This window comes from Triticum urartu, chromosome 1 (assembly GCF_003073215.2).
Source record: "Triticum urartu cultivar G1812 chromosome 1, Tu2.1, whole genome shotgun sequence".
In the NCBI taxonomy this organism is placed as follows: domain Eukaryota; kingdom Viridiplantae; phylum Streptophyta; class Magnoliopsida; order Poales; family Poaceae; genus Triticum; species Triticum urartu.
The window spans coordinates 491,750,371-491,772,174 of record NC_053022.1 but is presented as its reverse complement, the minus strand read 5'-3'; positions in this window follow the sequence as shown (position 1 = coordinate 491,772,174).

The following is a 21,804-nucleotide window of genomic DNA, read 5'->3' as shown; positions in this document are numbered from 1 at the left end:
TCTGAATTCTTTTATGTATGATTGGTTATCTTTGCAAGTCTCTTTGAATTATCAGTTTGGTTTGGCCTACTAGATTGATCTTTCTTGCAATGGGAGAAGTTCTTAGCTTTGGGTTCAATCTTGCGGTGTCCTTTCCAAGTGAAAGTAGGAGTAGGGGCAGCAAGGCACGTATTGTATTGTTGCCATCGAGGATAACAAGATGGGGTTTTCATCATATTGCATGAGTCTATCCCTATACATCATATCATCTTGCTTAAGGCGTTACTCTGTTTTTGACTTAATACTCTTATTTTACTTTGCATCTTTATCACAAAAATACCAAAAATATTATCATATCATATCTATCAAATCTCACTCTCGTAAGTGGCCGTGTAGGGATTGACAACCCCTATTCGCGTTGGTTGCGAGGATTTATTTGTTTTGTGCAGGTACGAGGGACTCGCGCGTAGCCTCCTACTGGATTGATACCTTGGTTCTCAAAAACCGAGGGAAATACTTACGCTACTTTGCTGCATCATCCCTTCCTCTTCGGGGAGAACCAACGCTGTGCTCAAGAGGTAGCAGGGGAGTATAAACTTTACCATTCTGCTTGGGAACCACCTATAATGTGTGTAGCATGGAAGATATCGAGATTTCTCGGTTGTTATGTTGACAATGAAAGTATACCGCTCAAAATATTATTCATCTCTATTCCAAAATCGAGCTCTGGCACCTCTACAAATCCCTGCTTCCCTCTGTGAAGGGCCTATCCATTTACATTTATGTTGAGTCATCATCCTCTTATCAAGAAGCACCAGTTGGAGAACACCGCTGTCATTTGCATCCATTACTGTTAGTTTACATTGAGTATGACTGGATCTCTTTTGCCATGAATTACAATGTCTAGTCAGTCCTTGATCTTTAAAGTTGCTCTACATTTATGTTTTGCGGTCTCAGAAAGGGCTAGTGAGATACCATCTTGTTATATCATATTATGATTGTTTTGAGAAAGTGTTGTCATCCGAGATTTATTATTATTGCTCGCTAGTTGATTATGCCATTGATATGAGTAAACATGGGACCTAAGTGTTGTTGTGAATATGGTTAGTTCATAATCTTTGCTGAAAACTTGAATGCTATCTTTTCATATTTACAACAACAAGAGCAAAAAGAGTTTGTAAAAGTTTTCCTTTATCACTTTCAGTTTATTAACTGAATTGCTTGAGGACAAGCAAAGGTTTAAGCTTGGGGGAGTTGATACGTCTCCAACGTATCTACTTTTCCAAACACTTTTGCCCTTGTTTTGGACTCTAACTTGCATGATTTGAATGGAACTAACCCGGACTAACGCTGTTTTCAGCAGAATTGCCATGGTGTTATTTTTGTGCAGAAATAAATGTTCTCGGAATGACCTGAAAATCAACGGAGATTATTTTTCTAATATATAAAAAATACTGGCAAAAGAATCAAGGCCAGGGGGCCCACACCCTATCCACAAGGGTGGGGGCGCGCCTACCCCCCTTGGGCGCGCCCCCTGCCTCGTGGGCCCCCTGGCGCTCCACCGACCTCTACTCCAACTCCATATATTCACTTTCGGGGGGGGGGGGTCAGGAAGAAGGATTCCTCGCCTTTTACGATACGGAGCCGCCGCCAAGCCCTAAACTCTCTCGGGAGGGCTGATCTGGAGTCCGTTCGGAGCTCCGGAGAGGGGAATCCGTCGCCATCGTCATCATCAACCTTCCTCCATCACCAATTTCATGATGCTCACCGCCGTGCGTGAGTAATTCCATCGTAGGCTTGTTGGACGGTGATGGGTTGGATGAGATTTATCATGTAATCGAGTTAGTTTTGTTAGGGTTTGATCCCTACTATCCACTATGTTCTGAGATTGATGTTGCTATGACTTTTCTTAATGCTTGTCACTAGGGCCCGAGTGCCATGATTTCAGATCTGAACCTATTATGTTTTCATGAATATATGTGAGTTCTTGATCTTGTCTTGCAAGTCTATAGTCACCTATTATGTGTTATGATCCGTTAACCCTGAAGTGACAATAATCAGGATACTTACCGGTGATGACCGTAGTTTGAGGAGTTCATGTATTCACTATGTGTTAATGCTTTGGTCTGGTACTCTTTTAAAAGGAGGCCTTAATATCCCTTAGTTTCCAATAGGACCCCGCTGCCACGAGAGGGTAGGACAAAAGATGTCATGCAAGTTCTTTTCCATAAGCACGTATGACTATATTCGGAATACATGCCTACATTACATTGATGAACTGGAGCTAGTTCTGTTTCACCCTATGTTATAACTATTGCATGATCGATCACATCCGACATAATTCTCCATCACCGATCCAATGCCTACGAGCTTTTCATATATTGTTCTTCATTTATTTACTTTTCCGTTGGTACTGTTACAATCACTATAAAACCAAAAATATTACGTTTGCTACCATTACCACTACTATCATATTACTTTTCTACTAAACACTTTGCTGCAGATATTAAGTTTCCAGGTGTGGTTGAATTGACAACTCAACTGCTAGTACTTGAGAATATTCTTTGGCTCCCCTTGTGTCGAATCAATAAATTTGGGTTGAATACTATACCCTCGAAAATTGTTGCGATCCCCTATTTGTGGGTTATCAACCCAAAATTCGACGGATCTCGACAAACACACCGCAAAAAGAATTACATCGAGTAGATCTCCAAGAGAATCGAGGAGAACTTTGTATTGAGATCCAAAGAGAGAGAATAAGCCATCTAGCTAATAACTATGGACCCGAAGGTCTGTGGTAAACTACTCACACATCATCAGAGAGGCTATGGTGTTGACGTAGAAGCCCTCCGTGATCGATTCCCTCTCCGGCAGAGCACCGGAAAAGGCCCCAAGATGGGATCTCACAAGTATAGAAGGTTGCGGTGGTGGAAATAGGGTTTCGTGGTGCTCCTGGATGTTTTCGGGGTATATGGGTATATATAGGAGGAAGAAGTACGTCGGTGGAGCTGTGAGGGGCCTACAAGGTTGGGGGCGCACCTACCCCCCTGGGCGTGCCTCCCTGCTGTCGGATTTCGGGTTCCGGCAGACCCTTGAGGTTCGAACACTGGGCTGCGCGCGGAGATTTCGCCTCCTACCTACCTGCACCCCTCCGCCACGCAAAGATCTAAGCTATGGAAAGAACAACACGAGAGACACAGTGTTTATACTGGTTCGGGCCACCGTTGTGGTGTAATACCCTACTCCAGTGTGTGGTGTGGTGGATTGCCTCTTGGGCTGATGATGATGAACAATACAAGGAAGAACAGCCTCGCGAGGGTCTGTTCTTGGCTGGGGGGATGAACTGCCGGGAGGAGTTCAGTCACCCTTCTCTCTCTTTCTCTCTTCTCGGTTGTCCTCCTTCTTTTTTTCATCCTGCGGGTGGCTGGTCCTATTTATAGAGGCCCTGGTCCTCTTCCCAAATATCGAGCGGGAAGGGAGCCAACAATGGCAGGCTAATTTGAAAGGGGACAGCTAGTACCAGTTATCCTGACAAAAGTAGTCTTTGCCTGCACAAAGCTCTGGTGGTGACGCTGTCTTGGGCTCCACAATGACCTCCGTCTTGCAGTCCTCCTGGTCTTGGTCTTGTCGCACCGAAATGGCAACCTTTGCCTGATGCCTTGGTACTCCACGGCTGTGCTTGCCCCCTTTGCACCAAAGGGGAAAGGAGGACACTGCGCGGGCTGGCGCCCGCCTGGCGCCCTTGGTCGTCATGGCTTGCGTCACAGGCACCTCGTGAGGTACCCCGCCTTGATCTCTCCGCCTCCTCGCGAGCCAGCCTGATGAGGCCGTGCCTGAGGAAGCTCCGCGTCGTTCGCCCCGTGAGGCTTGGCCCCTCGCGAGGGTCTTGAGTCTGTGTTGGTGAATATGGGTCGTGCTGGGCCCCCTTTTGAGCCACGCCGCAGGACGCAGGCAGGCAAGTCTGGGGACCCCCGTTCCCAGAACGCCGACAGTAGCCCCCGGGCCCAAGGCGCGCCCGGACTTGGCCGTGCAGGGAGGCGGAAGGGAAAGAGCGAAGCGCCACGGGCCCTAACAGCCTGCGGCCTCGGGCGCCGCGTGGCGGTTGATTGGACGTGGGCGCCTTAGCAACCGCGCGAGTTGATAAAGGAGCGGCATCCGCCTAGGCTTTTCTTCTTGCTTTCCCCGGTTGCTGCTCAGATCCCCTTTCTTGCGCCTCTCCATCCTTCCTCCAAAATTTCCAGATCTACTCCGACCGTGTGACCTAGGAAGCCATGGCGCCTCGTCAGCCCCCGGCCGTAGCTTGGTACTCGTCTGCCCTGGACTCGCCGAATGTGTCGGAGGCGAGCCTTGCCCGGTTGCGCCAGATGGTGACGGCGCGGGGCATCAACGGGGCGAAGGTGTTCAAGGCCGGCTCCGCCACCCCTGAGGGTCAAGGGAACACCTTCTATCCGTTCTTCGTAAGTGCCATTGCTGCTGGCCTGGTGCCTCCCTTCTCTGAGTTCTTCTTCTCTGTCCTCTGCCATTATAAGCTACAGGCTCTGCATCTCCACCCCAACTCCATCCTTCTCCTGGCAATCTTTGCCTATTACTATGAGGCTCACGTAGGGGTGCAGCCCTCAGGTGCCTTGCTGCGCCACTACTTCTACCTCCGGACCTCTCGCGGTCCTGCTTCCGTGTGCGCGAGCTTCATCACGTACGGTGGCGCCATTGCCATTTCGAACCCTGGGAAAAGGATTGAGGACTTCAGGAGCAAGTGGGTCTTGGTAGATGTTGGGCGCATCCACCCTCGGCTGATCTTGCCCACGGAGCAGCCCACGAGCTCCAGCGATTGGGGTCGAGCGGAGCTCGCGGACCCCCGCACGAAGCTGGTGTTGGAGAAGATGGACGCGGATCTGAGGCCGGCCAACATGGCGGCGGCGAAGCTGACCAGCGCGTCGCTGCTGAGGGAATTCCTGGAGCACCAGCTGGCTCCACTTCGGCAGTACTCACTTCTGATGTGGAGGCCCCGTCCAAGCCCAGTGGCCTTGGCCAACGGAGATCTGGCTGCGGTCCTCCAATCTCTGGTCGGGGGCGATGTGGCGAGGTTGGTGGGCGCTCCTACGCCCTTGTTCCTCCGCGACGACTGGGAGCAGGTAGTGGAGTCCATGCCCATCTTTAACGGGGATGGGCTCGTGCCCATGGAAACTCCCGAGGAACCGGTGGACGTGCCCTCCGATGACTCCAGCGAAGAGGAGGAAGGAGGGGAGCGGGAAAAAGGGCCTGACTCCGAGGCGACTGACGGAGAGTCGAGGGCTCCCCTCCCCCGGCGTAGGTCCCGCGTTCTCCGCCTCTCTTCGAGCGATGGCGACGAGGATGACGACGAGGATGACGACGAGCAGGATGGCGGGAGCTTACCCCCGATCGCGAAGAATGACAGGACCGGGCTGATCTCCCGCGGGTCTGCCCCGGCCCCGAGGCGGACCGCAGACGCACCTTCTGCTTCCAAGCTTCCCGAGGTTGACCCTTCCAGCCGGCTTTCAGGCTTCAAATTTGGCCGGAGGCCGCTTGAGCTCACTTGCGACGACCCGTAAGCATTTGATTCTTGTCTTTATTTCTTGCTCTGCTTCTGAGGCTTGACGTCCGCATCTCTTGGATAGGCTGGCGCCCGCAGCAAAGAAGTCGAAGGGAGCTCCTGAGGTTCCATCCGTGGCAGCACCTCTGCCCGCGAAGGAGGGTGACCGCGACGCACAGGCTTCTCCTGCCCGGTCATCCTCGCGAGGCCTGGCTGAGCCGGCTGGGGCGAGCTCAGCCCCCACGGCCCAAGTGACTCCCGAGGTGTCCTTGCCTGCCGCCGCCACTACAGCCGTTGGGGCGCGGCAGACTCCGCCTCAGGATGTTGTGGCCGCGCTGCCGCCTTCTCCTCCTACTCCACCGGCTGCTGTCTCTCCGACTCCTTCAGCCGTTCTGGATCGTGCTATTGCTGAGCTGGTCTGTTCTTGGCTGGGGGGATGAACTGCCCGGAGGAGTTCAGTCACCCTTCTCTCTCTTTCTCTCTTCTCGGTTGTCCTCCTTCTTTTTTTCATCCTGCGGGTGGCTGGTCCTATTTATAGAGGCCCTGGTCCTCTTTCCAAATATCGAGCGGGAAGGGGGCCAACAATTGCGGACTAATTTGAAAGGGGACAGCTAGTACCAGTTATCCTGACAAAAGTAGTCTTCGCCTGCACAAAGCTCTGGTGGTGACGTCGTCTTGGGCTCCACAATGACCTCCGTCTTGTAGTCCTCCTGGTCTTGGTCTTGTTGCACCGAAATGGCAACCTTTGCCTGATGCCTCGGTACTCCGCGGCTGCGCTTGCCCCCTTTGCACCAAAGGGGAAAGGAGGACACTGCGCGGGCTGGCGCCCGCCTCGCGCCCTTGGTCGTCATGGCTTGCGTCACGGGCACCTCGTGAGGTACCCCGCCTTGATCTCTCCGCCTCCTCGCGAGCCAGCCTGATGAGGCCGTGCCTGAGGAAGCTCCGCGTCGTCCGCCCCATGAGGATTGGCCCCTCGCGAGGGTCTTGAGTCTGTGTTGGTGAAGATGGGCCATGCTGGGCCCCCTTTTGAGCCACGCCGCAGGCCGCAGGCAGGCAAGTCTGGGGACCCCCGTTCCCAGAACGCCGACACCTGCCTCGTGGCCTCCTTGCTTCTTTCTTAACGTCCACTCCAAGTCTCCTGGATTATGTTTGTTCCAAAAATAACTCTCCCGAAGGTTTCATTCTGTTTGGACTCCGTTTGATATTTCTTTTCTGCGGAACACTGAAATAGGAAAAAAAAAACAATTTTCTCAGGGCCTTTGGTTAGTAGGTTAGTCCCCAGAATAATATAAAAGGTAAATTAAAGCCCATTAAACATCCAAAACAGATAATATAATAGCATGGAACAATCAAAAATTATAGATACGTTGGTGACGTGTCATCACACAACGTTTACCATACGTACATGCTACGGGACTTGCAAACTCTAACACAAGTATTTCTCAAATTCACAACTACTCAAATAGCATGACTCTTATATTACCATCTTGCATGTTAGTAGGTCTCTCCCAAAAGGTGTGTACAGCAAGGATGATTGTGGTAAACTAAAAATCAAAGACTCAAATCGTACAAGACGCTCCAAGCAAAACACATATCATGTGGTGAATAAAAATATAGCCTCAAGTAAAGTTACCGATAGACGAAGACGAAAGAGGGGATGACTTCCGGGGCATCCCCAAGCTTAGGCTTTTGGTTGTCCTTGAATTATCCCTTGGGGTGCCATGGGCATCCCAAGCTTAGGCTCTTGCCACTCCTTATTCCAAAATCCATCAAATCTTTACCCAAAACTTGAAAACTTCACAACACAAAACTTCAACAGAAAATCTCATGAGCTCCGTTAGTATAAGAAAACAAACCACCACTTCAAGGTACTGTAATGAACTCATTATTTATTTATATTGGTGTTAAACCTACTGTATTCCAACTTCTCCATGGTTCGTACCCCCCGATACTAGCCATAGATTCATCAAAATAAGCAAACAACACACGAAAAACAGAATCTGTTAAAAACAGAACAGTCTATAGTAATCTGTAGGTTTCGAATACTTATGTAACTCCAAAAATTCTGCGAAATTAGGATGTCCTAAATAATTTGTATAATTATCTACTGCAGTTGGAATTGGTATTTTATCGCTCTCTGGTAAAAAATGAAAATTATTGCCGTGAGCGCATACTTTTTTTCAGCAAGATCAAACAACAATCATCCAAGAAGATCCTAAAGGCTTTACTCGGCACAAACACTAATTAAAACACAAAAACACAATCATAAAAGAGGATAGATGATTTATTTATTACTAAATAGGAACAAAAAGAAAGGAACAAAAATAAAATTGGGTTGCCTCCCAACAAGCGCTATCATTTAACGCCCCCTAGCTAGGCATAAAAACAAGAATATATCTAGGTATTGTAATCTTTGGTATGCAACCCATAAGTGGCCCTCATAATAGATTCATAAGGTAATTTAACTTTATTCCTAGGAAAGTGTTCCATGCCTTTCCTTAATGGAAATTGGAATCTAATATTTCCTTGTTTCATATCAATAATTGCACCAATCGTTCTAAGGAAAGGTCTACCAAGAATAATAAGACATGTAGGATTGCAATCTATATCAAGAACAATAAAATCTACAGATACATAATTCCTATTTGCAACAATAAGAACATCATTAATCCTTCCCATAGGTTTCTTAATGGTGGAATCCGCAAGATGCAAATTTAAAGAACAATCATCAAATTCACGGAAACCTAGCACATCACACAAAGTTTTGGGAATCGTGGAGACACTAGCACCCAAATCACATAAAGCATAACATTCATGATTTTTATATTAATTTTAATATTAGGTTCCCACTTATCATAAATTTTTCTAGGGATAGAAACTTCCAATTCAAGCTTTTCTTCATAGGATTGCATTAAAGCATCAACAATATGTTTGGTAAAAGCTTTATTTTGACTATAAGTATGAGGAGAATTTAACATGAATTGCAACAAGGAAATACAATATATTAAAGAACAATTATCATAATTAAATTCCTTGAAATCCAAAATAGTGGGTGCATTGCTATGTAAAGTTTTGACCTCTTCAATCCCACTTTTACCAATTTTTGCATCAAGATCTAAAAACTCTGAATCATTGGGACGCCTTTTAACTAAAGTTGACTCATATCCAGTCCCATCTTTATCAAGATTCATATTAGAAAACAAAGATTGTGATAGGAGACACATCAATCAGTTTTAGATCTTCATTATTATTATCATGAAAACTAGAAGAACACGCTTTCACAAAGCAATCTTTTTTAGCACGCATCCTAGCGGTTCTTTCTTTGCACTCATCAATGGAAATTATCATAGCTTTGAGAGACTCATTGATATCATGCTTTGTTGAAATAGATCTAAGTTTCAAAGAATCAACATCAAGATAAATTATATCCACGTTCCTAGCCAACTCATCAATCTTAGGCAATTTTTCTTCAAGCAAAGCATTGAAATTCTTTTGAGAAATCATAAATTTTCTTTAACACTAGTCTCAAAATAAGAGTGAATCTTATTAAAATTTCCATAAGAGTTTTTGTACGAATTACCATAATTTTTAGAGGAATTACTAGGGAATGGCCTAGAATTAAAATTTCCTCTATACGCGTTATTACCAAAATTGCTCCTACCAAAAAAATTCACATCCATAGATTCATTATTATTTTCAATCAAAGTAGACAAAGGCATATCATTAGGATCAGAAGAAGCACTCTTATTAGCAAACAATTTCATAAGTTCATCCATCTTTCCACTCAAAACATTAATATCTTCTATCGCATGAACCTTTTTACTAGTAGATCTTTCGGTGTGCCATTGAGAATAGTTAACTATAATATTATATAGGAGTTTAGTAGCTTCTCCTAAAGTGATTTCCATAAAAGTGCCTCCCGCGGCCGAATCTAAAAGATTTCTAGAAGCAGAATTCATCGGATCTCGACAAACACACTGCAAAAAGAATTACATAGAATAGATCTCAAAGAAGATCGAGGAGAACTTGGTATTGATATCCAAAGAGAGAGAAGAAGCCATCTAGCTAATAACTATGGACCCGAAGGTCTGTGGTAAACTACTCACACATCATCGGAGAGGCTATGGTGTTGATGTATAAGCCCTCCGTGATCGAATCCCCCTCCGGCAGAGCGCCGAAAAATGCCCCAAGATGGGATCTCATGGGTACAAAAGGTTGCGGCAGTGGAAAAGGTGTTTCGTGGCTCTCCACAAAGGTATCAGGGTATAAGAGTATATATAGGCGAAAGAAGTAGGTCGGTGGAGCTGTGAGGGGCCCACAAGGGTGGGGGCGCGCCCTCCTGCCTCGTGGCTTCCTTGCTGCTTCCTTGACATCCACTCCAAGTCTCCTGGATTGCATCTGTTCCAAAAAAGATCCTCACGAAGGTTTCATTCCGTTTGGATTCCGTTTGATATTCCTTTTCTGTGAAACACTGAAATAGGCAAAAAAACAACAATTTGCACTGGGCCTTCGGTTAATAGGTTAGTCCCAAAAATAACATAAAAGTGCACAGTAAATCCCATTAAACATCCAAAACAGATAATATAATAGCATGGAACAATAAAAAATTATAGATACGTTGGAGACGTATCAGTTACATGCTTAACTAGATTTTATACAATTGGTGTATTCTGGTTCAATTGTGCATACAATTTCCAAAACAATTTCCGGTTCGTTAGTCCAGCTTACTTCCACTGGAGGTTCAGCAATCTCATCAAGCTGTACTATCCACCCACTCACTTCTTTAGCTAGAAACTCTTTCTCAAGAAAGTGTCCAGCGCGTGCAAGAAACAATTTGTCATTAGATGGGCGGTAGAAGGAATACCCAATAGTTATTTGGGATAACCTACAAATTAACATTTGTCTGATTTAGCATGGAGTTTATTTGGTTGTAAATGCTTCACATAAGTTTCACAATCCCAAATCTATGTGAAAAATTGGGTTTCTTCCTATTCCATAACTCATATGGTGTCGACTCAACAGACTTATACGATGCTCTGTTTAGTGTGTATGTTGCTGTTTCGAGTGCATATCTCCCAAATTATAAAGGCAAATCAGTAAGAGATAGCATTGACCTCACCATGTCAACATGGTTTGGCTACACCTCTTAGACACGTCATTTCTTTGTGGAGTTCCGGGAGGAGTATATTCCAAAACAAATCCATGATCACTTAGATGTTTGTTAAACGCATGACTTTGATATTCGCCTCTGTGCTATAATCATAGAAACTTTATCTTCTTCTCACGGTGATCATCAACTTCGTTCTAGAATTCTCTAAACTTTTCAAAGGTCTCGGACTTATGTTCCATTAAGTAAATATTACCATATTTATTAAAAGCATCAGCGAAGGTTACAAAGTATAAGCATCCACCGCGTGCCGGTGTGCTCATCAGACCACCTATATCACTATGTATTATTTCCAATAATTCACCCGCCCGTTAAGGATGACCCGTGAATGGGATCTCAGTTTACCCATTAAGCAAGCCTCGCATGTGTCAAATGATTCAATATCAAAATACGTTAATACTCCCTATTTATGAAGCTTTTCCATTCATTTCTTTCTGATGTGACCAAGATAGCAGTGCCACATGTTAGTGTTATTATCAGTCTTCTCAAGACTTTTAACTTCTATGTTATAGACATCATTTTCACATTCAGGATCCAACATGAACAATCGACTGACAATAAGTGCAAAGCCATAAAACATATCTATAATACCTAAATAGCTCATCCCCACTAACTTATTTCTCTTGACATGCACACTATCCACATCAGCAGCATGCCACCTCAGCAATTTTTTCCATGAATCATGTCATGAAATTCTGGTAAATAGTTGAAGCGGGCATGTTCTGTCTTCCATTACCGTTGAATCGGTGTAATAAATAAAACTAATAAAAGAAGAAGCCCATCGGTCCATCTTGGCAGAGCAGGTGCCGCCCTCAACTCGGACGGGTCCCACCCAGATCCTGTGCGTGAACACCGCCGCCTCCGACGGAAAAGGATTGAGCTTCTCTGCCTGCTCTCCACGGATCCAGGTGCCCCGTCAGATCCGCCGCCAGGAGGTGCAGCCCTGCAGCCTCGACACGCTCAACCTCGGAGACCTCTTTAGGAGTGACTGCCACCATCACCCAGTTACCCAGAAGAAATGACGCACTGTCGGCTGTCTGCCTTCAGCGCATGCGGACCGCCCATCTACGCCATAGAAGAACAGGAAGATAACTATCCCCATTGAGAAGTGGAGCAGCCCCATTACCATCGGCCGTCATCTCTGGTATTTGCCTATTTGGTGCCAACGCCCCTGATCGAGTTTTCCTCCTCCTCATCTTCCCCATTCGCTTCATCCTCACCACATCAAGCTGTTTTTAGTTTCTGGCCCTAAAAAATCATAGTCGTCGACGTGTATCTCCTGTTGGTATTACATGTACCGGACATGGCGAATTTCAAGTCCTCTCCGTCGGCACTGCACCATCATGGTCGCCTGCTCGGCTAATCAGAAATCAGCTGCAGGTTGCACCACTGTTGATCTTCTATGAAACTAGTCAATGGATGACGCCTTAGTGAGTCATGTTGCTCATCTTCATCTGCCACCTCTGTCAGGTTTGATATAAATTCAGATAGCTATGTTTATGATCTTCCATCTAACATTTCTTAGGTTTGATTTATATTAAGATAGCTATATATATGTGGAATTTTATTCTTCCCTATATGTTGTTTGCAGGCAGGAAAATGCTATGGAAGCAGCCAAATTAAAATATCATGTATGTTCTCCACATTTTCCTCTAATGGTGTTTATGTTGGGATTTCCTTTTTTATTATAGGAATGCTTATGGTGAGATTGGGTATTTGTAGAGGCATCACTTACAGATAGTTGGTTGAAAGTGTCAGATGTGTACTGCTAGATTTTTTAATGGATCATGTCCTATAAGGGACTATCTGGAGCTAGATTATGGCATTACTGCTCCATGTACTCTTATTTAGGATCAATATATGCTATGTAACAATTGTGACATTATGCCCCGCCAAGATTAGACAAGAACTGATAATTATGGTCTTTTCTTTTATTATGTTGTTTTGATGTGCTAAAATGTTATGCTGCTACTTGATTTGACTAATTCTATTACGTTGTGCATGCATCCATTGTTACATGTCCCAGGTTAACAAGAAACATCGTATTCCCATTTGTTTTTAACTAGGATGTGCCCTCCTATGGCATGAATTGTAAGTAACTGATACGTCTGCAACGTATCTATAATTTTTGATTTCTCCATGCACTACTAGGGAAAAGCTTATACACAAGATCTTACCAGGAGCGAGTTTTAAAATAAGGCGCTGCTGCAATGTAGTAATAGCGCGCTCCGGCAGTACTCGCTGCTGAAATAGACGTAGCAGCAGCGCGCCTCCTCTAAGCCGCGCTACTGCTATAATTCCCACGACCCCGCCATGAAGCTAGTTCTAGCAGCATTGCTTTTATTCGGACCGCGCTACTGCTAGGTAGTTTAGCAGTAGCGCCTTTGCCTTTAGAGCGCTACTACTAAAACTAGCTATCTCCAACCCGGCCCCCACTCTCTCCTCTATCCGATCCACACCCACACTCACACGCATTCCCCCCCAACCCCCCCCCCCCCCCCCCCCCCCCCCCCCCCCCCCCCCCCCCCCCCCCCCCCCCCCCCCCCCCCCCCCCCCCCCCCCCCCCCCCGCACGCCGGTCCTCCCCCGCCGGCCGCCGTCACCCCCGCCAGCCGCCGTCGCCTACCCCTCTTCCCTCTGTGCCGCCGTCAACTCCTCCGTCCTCCCCCGACTCGCCGCCGGCCGGCCCCTCCTCGCTCTGCCTTCCTCCTTCGTCCTACTCTCTTCTCCCTCCTCGAATCTCCCCTCCTTCTCCCTCCTCCCTGCTACATTTTGATTCAGTAGGCTAGTTCATATGCAACATTTTGATTTAGTTGATATGATTTAGTTGATTTAGTAGGCTAGTTGATTTAGAACATTTTGATTTAGTTGATTTAGTAAGCTAGTTGATTTAGTTGATTTAGAACATTTTGATTTAGTAGGCTAGTTGATTTAGTAGATTTAGTAGGCTAGTTGATTTAGAACATTTTGATTTAGTTGATTTAGCATGCTAGTGGATTTAGTAGGCTAGTTGATTTAGTTGATTTAGTATGCACCATTTTATTGTTATTTTTTCTATACATGGATAGGTAGATGCTTTTGTTTTTTTTGTAATAAGTTATTTTTTGGCAAAATGTAAATGCCAATTTAGTTAAATTTGCCACTTGTTTTTTAATCAATTATCTTAGGCAATAGGGGCCAAAATAGATGAAATGTCTTGTTAGGTGGTACCCGTACTTGGTACCCTTATAATTGTCCATAAAATTGCTTCTCGCGGAAGAACCAAAAATATCACATGCTACTGTTTTTCTTTCCTGTGAAGTGGATCGTTAATCCTTTGCTCATATTGCTTTAGGAAAATGGCGCCGCCACCACTACCACTATGTCGACTGTGCAAGTCAAGGTGCGCCAGCAACCTTGTAACTGGGAAGCTGTTCGGCATCTACTTCCAGCCGAGTTTTTGTCATGCGGCGGTAAGAAATTAGATGAAATGTAAAAACTATTTTATTTTTAGTGTTGGCATTACTGCATTGTGTCATTTTGTTTTTTTACACAGATCGTCCCATGCAATGTGAGGTTGAAATTCAACAAGCTGACAGGAGACACTGTGACATTTGAGGCTCCTAGGGGCCGTACACTATGGAGGTCGAGAAAGGACGCAATATGTCGCAGATTGGAGGAGATGGATGGGCCCGTTTGCTCACCCACATGCGTCTTACTGGTGGTGAGTTGATCAACTTCTCCTTCAGAGCAGAAAGACCCAAGCTGGTTGTCATTTATCTTGACCTGGTGGAAGATGATGAAGATGACGAAGATGATGAAGATAATGGGGACCCACTCGATGAAGATGATGAGAACCCACTTCATGAAGCCATTGTATCTCAAAGAATGAGGCTAAGCGAGGAGGAGGTGTGCAACCTATGGGACAAAATTCCGCCATGTGATGACTTTGTCAGGGTGCCATTCGTGACCCGCCTGACAAGTACCATGGTCCATCGGCATGAAATGGTATGTTATCATGACTGTAGTAATTTGATGATATATATATATGCTTTATTGTTATACTTACAAATGCAAATTATCCGATGATATGCTTAGTGAATCCGATGATCTCTACTCCTAATGGAGCAGTTGGTAGCCTCGTACGGTTTATTTTCGTCCCACCACTTTCAATCGTTTCATTTCTCTGGGTTTTTTTGTCCCCTCCCCCACCTCATCGGTTTAGTTCGCATCACCCTCACGCACAACGAAAAAAACTAAACAGATCAGAACTTTCCATATTGAGTACTGACGCAAGTGAAAGAATCAATCATGACCAATTTTTAAAGTTTAAATCTAAATTAATTACCGTAAATTGCTCAATCACATTAATTAGTTAGGAAACAAATAACCGATTTTAAGAAATCTCATTATTAAAGCATTTATGTACCTACTTAATTTGTAAGGAAATATTATCTCATTATTCTCTACTCCTAGTAATGTCTCAATACGTACATCATTTCGTTCGCTCGTTCCCTTCCCTCTCCATATCATTTTTTTCGTAGATTTTTGTCGTCCCCTCCCCCCACTTCATCGGTTTATTTTCGCGTCACCCTCTCACACAACGAAAGAAATCTGAACAGATCAGAACTTTCCATACTGATGCAAATTATTTAGTAATGTAGAATCAATCACGAACAATCTCTAAAGATCAAATCTAAATTAATTAACCTTACCTTAAATCACTCAATCACATTAATTAGAAAACAAATATTTGTTTTTCAAAAAAATCGCTCAATCACATTAACCTTACCTTAACTCACGAATGGTAATCAATCTCCAAACAAAGGAAACAATACATCGAGGGAGCAGTAAATAAACTCCCTTTCTTATGACATGTATATGATCTTTCCCTTCCCTCTACGTTGTCGAGCGTTCTTGATTCTCGAGGCCGATGCTTGGGCCGCGTCACTGGGTCGCAAGGACGTCGAGGCCGGGTGCCGCGGCACCGCGTTGGCCGCGGCCGGTGAAGGGGGCGAAGAAGGGAGGCTTCCCTGGCCGTGGCCGTGGCCCTGGGAGTTGGTGCGGTGGAAGCGACACTTGAAGGACCCGGCGTGGGTGGCCGGCACGCAGACGCACTTGGTAGCCTCGTACGGTTTATTTTCGTCCCACCTCCCATGGTTTTTTTGGCACTCCTCCCACCTTCGCTGGTTTTTTGTAGATTTTTTTTTCGTCCACTCCCCCCACTTCATTGGTTTATTTTCGCGTCACCCTCTCACACAACGAAAGAAATCTGAACAGATCATAACTTTCCATACTGACGCAAGTTATTTAGTAATGTAGAATCAATCACGAACAATCTCTAAAGATCAAATCTACATTAATTAACCTTACCTTAAATCACTCAATCACATTAATTAGAAAACAAATATTTTATTTTCAGAAAAATCTCTCACTCACATTAACCTTACCTTGACTTACGGATGGTAATCCTCCAAACAAAGGAAACAATACATCGAGGGAGCAGTAAATAAACTCCGTTTCTTATGACATGTATATGATCTTTCCCTTCCCTCTCCGTTGTCGAGCGTTCTTGATTCTCGATGCTGATGCTTGGGCTGCATCACTGGGTCGCGAGGACATCGAGGCCAAGTGTCGCGGCACCGAGTTGGCCGCGGTCGGTGAAGGGGGCGAAGAAGGGCGGCTTCCCTGGCCCTGGCCGTGGCTGTGGCCCTGGGAGTTGGTGCGGTGGAAGCGGCACTTGAAGGACCCGAGGTGGGTGGCCGGCGCGCAGACGCACTTGGAAGCGGGCCCGTGGCCCCCGCCGAACGGCACCAACGCCGACCCGGGTCACCTCCTCCGCGTAGTCTTGGAGCTGTGGCTGGCCGATTTACATGAAATTAATTCCCTCAGTTGTGGTGGCAAATATAATACACATAATCCGTATTGTTATGCACTAGCATGTGTGTATGTGAAATAGATGGATTATGGTCCCGTACCAATAAGATGGATATGTGTGTGTGTTAGAGAGAGAGAGAGAGGGAGAGGGGGAGAGAGAGTGAGGAAGAGGGAGGAAGAGGGTGTGTGTGTGAGGATTTGATGGTGAGAAAAGGTCGCCAATGTCACTTGATATGTATAAGAATATTAATATTGAACTCTTAAAGTTAATGTGGCCCCGTTGCAACGCACGGGTGTTCTTCTAGTATGCTTAATGTAGAGTCCAATGATATGCTTTGTGGAATCTAGTCGATGATATGCTTTAGTGTAGAGTCTGATCACATGCTTATTAGTGTAGAATCCAAGGAACTATTAATAGTGTAGATAATCCATATATACTTATTAGTAGAATTCATGATTAATTAGTACAAATGTGTAGGACTGCGTCTTTTGATAGTGTAGAAATCTAGACTTAATAGAAATATATTTGCAAGAGTATGTGCGAAGCTATTTATTAATTGATATGTTTTTCTTATTCAGAAATTGCCAAAGAACCTATGTGTGAGTTGTTGTATCGAGCCTGATGAAGAAGGCTCAGCTGGACTATGCCTTACCGTAAGGGGCTCCGTCACCACCTGTACTTACCGCATGGACACAGACGGTCGCACACACTTAAACTCGGTTGGGTGGTAGAGATTCCTCGTTGGCAAGAATCTTCGTGTTGGACAGGCCATCCTAATTACTATCAGGAACACCCACCACCCAGGCTTGAGGATGATGATCATCATCGATATCATCTAGAACTATATGTGTGTGTGTGTGTGTGGCTATATCATCTAGAACTACATATGATGATTGTTGTTGATATCATGTAGAACTACATATGATGATCATCGTCGATATCATCTAGAACTACATATGATGATCGTCATCGATATCACCTAGTACTGCTTGAGGATGCATGTTGAGTATACATGAAATTGTTATCTGTACTCCCTCGGTTCCAAATTACATGTCGTGGTTTTATTTCAAATTTGAACTAAAACCACGACGAGTAATTTGGAACCGAGGGAATACTACCTAGTACTTATAATGCTTTATGGCTTTATGAAATTGATATCTAGTAGTACCTAGTATCTCAAAATTGCAGTTTATTGAAGCTGAAACGGGGTGGTAATGGTGAAAGATATAGCAGTAGCGCAGGGCTAGGAAATCGCTGCAGCTAACTAATAGTAGCGTTTTCTGGAAAAGCGTTGCTAATATAGTCAATAGTAGTAGCGCGGGTACAGACAGCACTACTACTAAGAGTTAGCTGTAGCACCTTATTAGTAGTGCGGCCGCCCACGCTGCTGATAGCCTCAAAGCCCGCGCTACTACTAGGGTTTTCCCTAGTAGTGATGCTATTATATTATCTGTTTTGGATGTTAATGGGCTTTATTTTGCACTTATATATCATTTTTGGGACTAACCTATTAACCGGAGGCCCAACCCAAATTGCTGTTTTTTTGCCTATTTTAGAGTTTCGCCGAAAAGGAATATCAAACGGAGTCCAAATGGAATGAAACCTTCGGGAACGTGATTTTCTCAACAAACGTGATCCAGGAGACTTGGAGTGGGCGTCAAGAAACAAACGAGGAAGCCACGAGGCGGGGGCGCCTACCCCCCTAGGCGCGCCCTCCACCCTCGTGGCCCCCTCGTTGCACCACGATGTACTTCTTCCTCCTATATATATCCACGTACTCCCAAACATCCAGGAGCACCAGGAAAACCTAATTCCACCGCCGCAACCTTCTGTACCCGAGAGCTCCCATCTTGGGGCCTTTTCCGGAGCTCCGCCGGAGGGAGCATTGATCACGGAGGGCCTCTACATCAACTCCATGGCCTCTCCGGTGATGTGTGAGTAGTTTACTTCAGACCTACGGGTCCATAGTTATTAGCTAGAGGGCTTCTTCTCTCTCTTTGGATCTCAATACAAAGTTCTCCTCGATCTTCTAGGAGATATATTCAATGTAATCTTCTTTTGCGGTGTGTTTGTCGAGATCCGATGAATTGTGGGTTTATGATCAAGTTAATCTATGAACAATATTTGAATCTCCTTTGAATTCTTTTACGTATGATTGGTTTATCTTTGCAAGTCTCTTCGAATTATTAGTTTGGTTTGGCCTACTAGATTGATCTTTCTTGCAATGGGAGAAGTGCTTAGCTGTTCAATCTTGCGGTGTCCTTTCCCAGTGACAGCAGGGGCAGCAAGGCACATATTGTATTGTTTCCATCGAGGATAAAAAGATGGGGTTTATATCATATTCCATGAGCTTATCCCTCTACATCATGTCATCTTACTTAAACCATTACTCTGTTCTTATGAACTTAATACTCTAGATGCATGCTGGATAGCGGTCGATGTGTGGAGTAATAGTAGTAGATGCAGAATCGTTTCGATCTACTTGTCGCGGATGTGATGCCTATATACATGATCATACCTAGATATTCTCATAACTATGCTCAATTCTATCAATTGCTCGACAGTAATTCGTTTACCCACTGTAATACTTATGCTCATGAGAGAAGCCACTAGTGAAACCTATGGCCACCGGTTCTATCTTCCATCATATTAATCTTCCAACACTTAGTTATTTCTATTACCGTTTATTTTACTTTGCATATTTACTTCTCTTTATCATAAAAATACTAAAAATATTATCTTATCATATCTATCAAATCTCACTCTCGTAAGTGACCGTGAAGGGATTTACAACCCCTTTATCGCGTTGGTTGCGAGGTTCTTATTTGCTTGTGTAGGTGCGTGGGACTCGAGCGTGATCTCCTACTGGATTGATACCTTGGTTCTCAAAAACTGAGGGAAATACTTATGCTACTTTACTACATCACCCTTTCCTCTTCAAGGGAAAACCAACGTAGTGCTCAAGAGGTAGTAAGAAGGATTTCTGGCGCCGTTGCCAGGGAGATTCACGCCAAGTCAAGTCAATATTTGACTCCCGACAATGAGCCATTTCTGGCACCGTTGCCGGAGTCTACGCACAAGTCAAGACATACCAAGTACCCATCATAAACTCTTATCCCTCTCATTACATTATTTGCCATTTGCCTCTCTTTTCCTCTCCCCCACTTCACCCTTGCCATTTTATTCGCCCTCTCTTTTCCGTTCACCTCTTTTTTGCTTGTTCCTTGTTTTCTCGTGTGTTGGATTGCTTGCTTGTCATGATGGCTCAAGATAATACTAAATTGTGTGACTTTACCAATACCAACAACAATGATTTTCTTAGCACTTCGATTCCCCTCTTACCGATGCTGAATCTTGTGAAATTAATGCTGGTTTGTTGAATCTTGTAATGAAAGATCAATTCGCCGGCCTTCCTAGTGAAGATGCTGCTACCCATCTAAATAGCTTTGTTGATTTGTGTGATATGCAAAATAAGAAAGATGTAATGATATTGTTAAATTGAAGCTATTTCCTTTTTCCCTTAGAGATCATGCTAAAGCTTGGTTTTCATCTTTGCCTAAAAATAGTATTGATTCATGGAATAAGTGCAAAGATGCTTTTATCTCTAAGTATTTTCCTCCCGCTAAAATCATCTCGCTTAGAAACAATATTATGAATTTTAAGCAACTTGATCATGAACATGTTGCACAAGTTTGGGAGAGGATGAAATTAATGATACGTAATTTCCCTACACATGGTTTGAATCTTTGGATGATTATACAATTTTTTTATGCTGGATTGAATTTTGCTTCTAGAAATCTTTTAGATTCGGCCACGGAGGCACTTTTATGGAAATAACTTTAGGAGAAGCTACTAAACTCCTATATAATATTATGGTTAATTAATATCAATGGCACACCGAAAGATCTACTAATAAAAAATCGCATGCGATAGAAGAAATTAATGTTTTGAGTGGAAAGATGGATGAACTTATGAAATTGTTTGCTAATAAGAGTGCTCCTACTGATCCTAATGATATGCCTTTGTCTGCTTTGATTGATAATAATAATGAATCTATGGATGTGAATTTTGTTGGTAGGAACAATTTTGGTGACAACACGTATAGAGGTAATTTTAATTCTAGGCCGTTTCCTAGTAATTCCTCTAATAATTATGGCAATTCCTACAACAATTCTTATGGAAATTTTAATAAGATGCCCTCTGAATTTGAGACTAGTGTTAAGGAGTTTATGAATTCACAAAAGAATTTCAATGCTTTGCTTGAAGAAAAATTGCTTAAGGTTGATGAATTGGCTAGGAACACTGATAGAATTTCTCTTGATGTTGATTCTTTGAAACTTAGATCTATTCCACCTAAGAATTATATCACCGAGTCTCTCAAAGCCATGAGAATTTCCATTGATGAGTGCAAAGAAAGAACCGCTAGGATGCGTGCTAAGAAAGATTGCTTTGTGAAAGCGTGTTCTTCTAGTTTCTATGAAAATAAAGATGAAGATCTAAAAGTTATTGATGTGTCTCCTATTAAATCTTTGTTTTGCAATATGAATCTTGATAATGATGGGACTGAAGATGATCCACCTTTACCTAGAAGGCGTTCCAAAAATTCGGAGTTTTTAGATCCTGATACAAAAATTGGTAAAAGTGGGATTGAAGAGGTCAAAACTTTAGATATCAATGAACCCACTATTTTGGATTTCAAGGAATTTAATTATGATAATTGCTCTTTGATAGATTTTATTTCCTTGTTGCAATCCATGTTAAATTCTCCTCATGCTTATAGTTAAAATAAAGCTTTTACTAAACATATCGTTGATGCTTTGATGCAATCTTATGAAGAAAAACTTGAGTTGGAAGTTTCTATCCCTAGAAAACTTTATGATGGGTGGGAACCTACTATTAAAATTAAATTAAAGATCATGAGTGCTATGCTTTGTGTGATTTGGGTGCTAGTGTTTCCATGATTCCAAAAACTTCGTGTGATTTGCTAGGTTTCCGTGATTTTGATGATTGTTCTTTAAACTTGCACCTTGCGGATTCCACTATTAAGAAACCAATGCAAAGAATTAATGATGTTTTTATTGTTGCAAATAGGAACTATGTGCCCGTAGATTTCATTGTTCTTGATATAGATTGCAATCCTTCATGTTATTCTTGGTAGACCTTTCCTTAGAACGATCGGTGCAATTATTGATATGAAGGAAGGGAATATTAGATTCCAATTTCCATTAAGGAAATTCATGGAACACTTCCC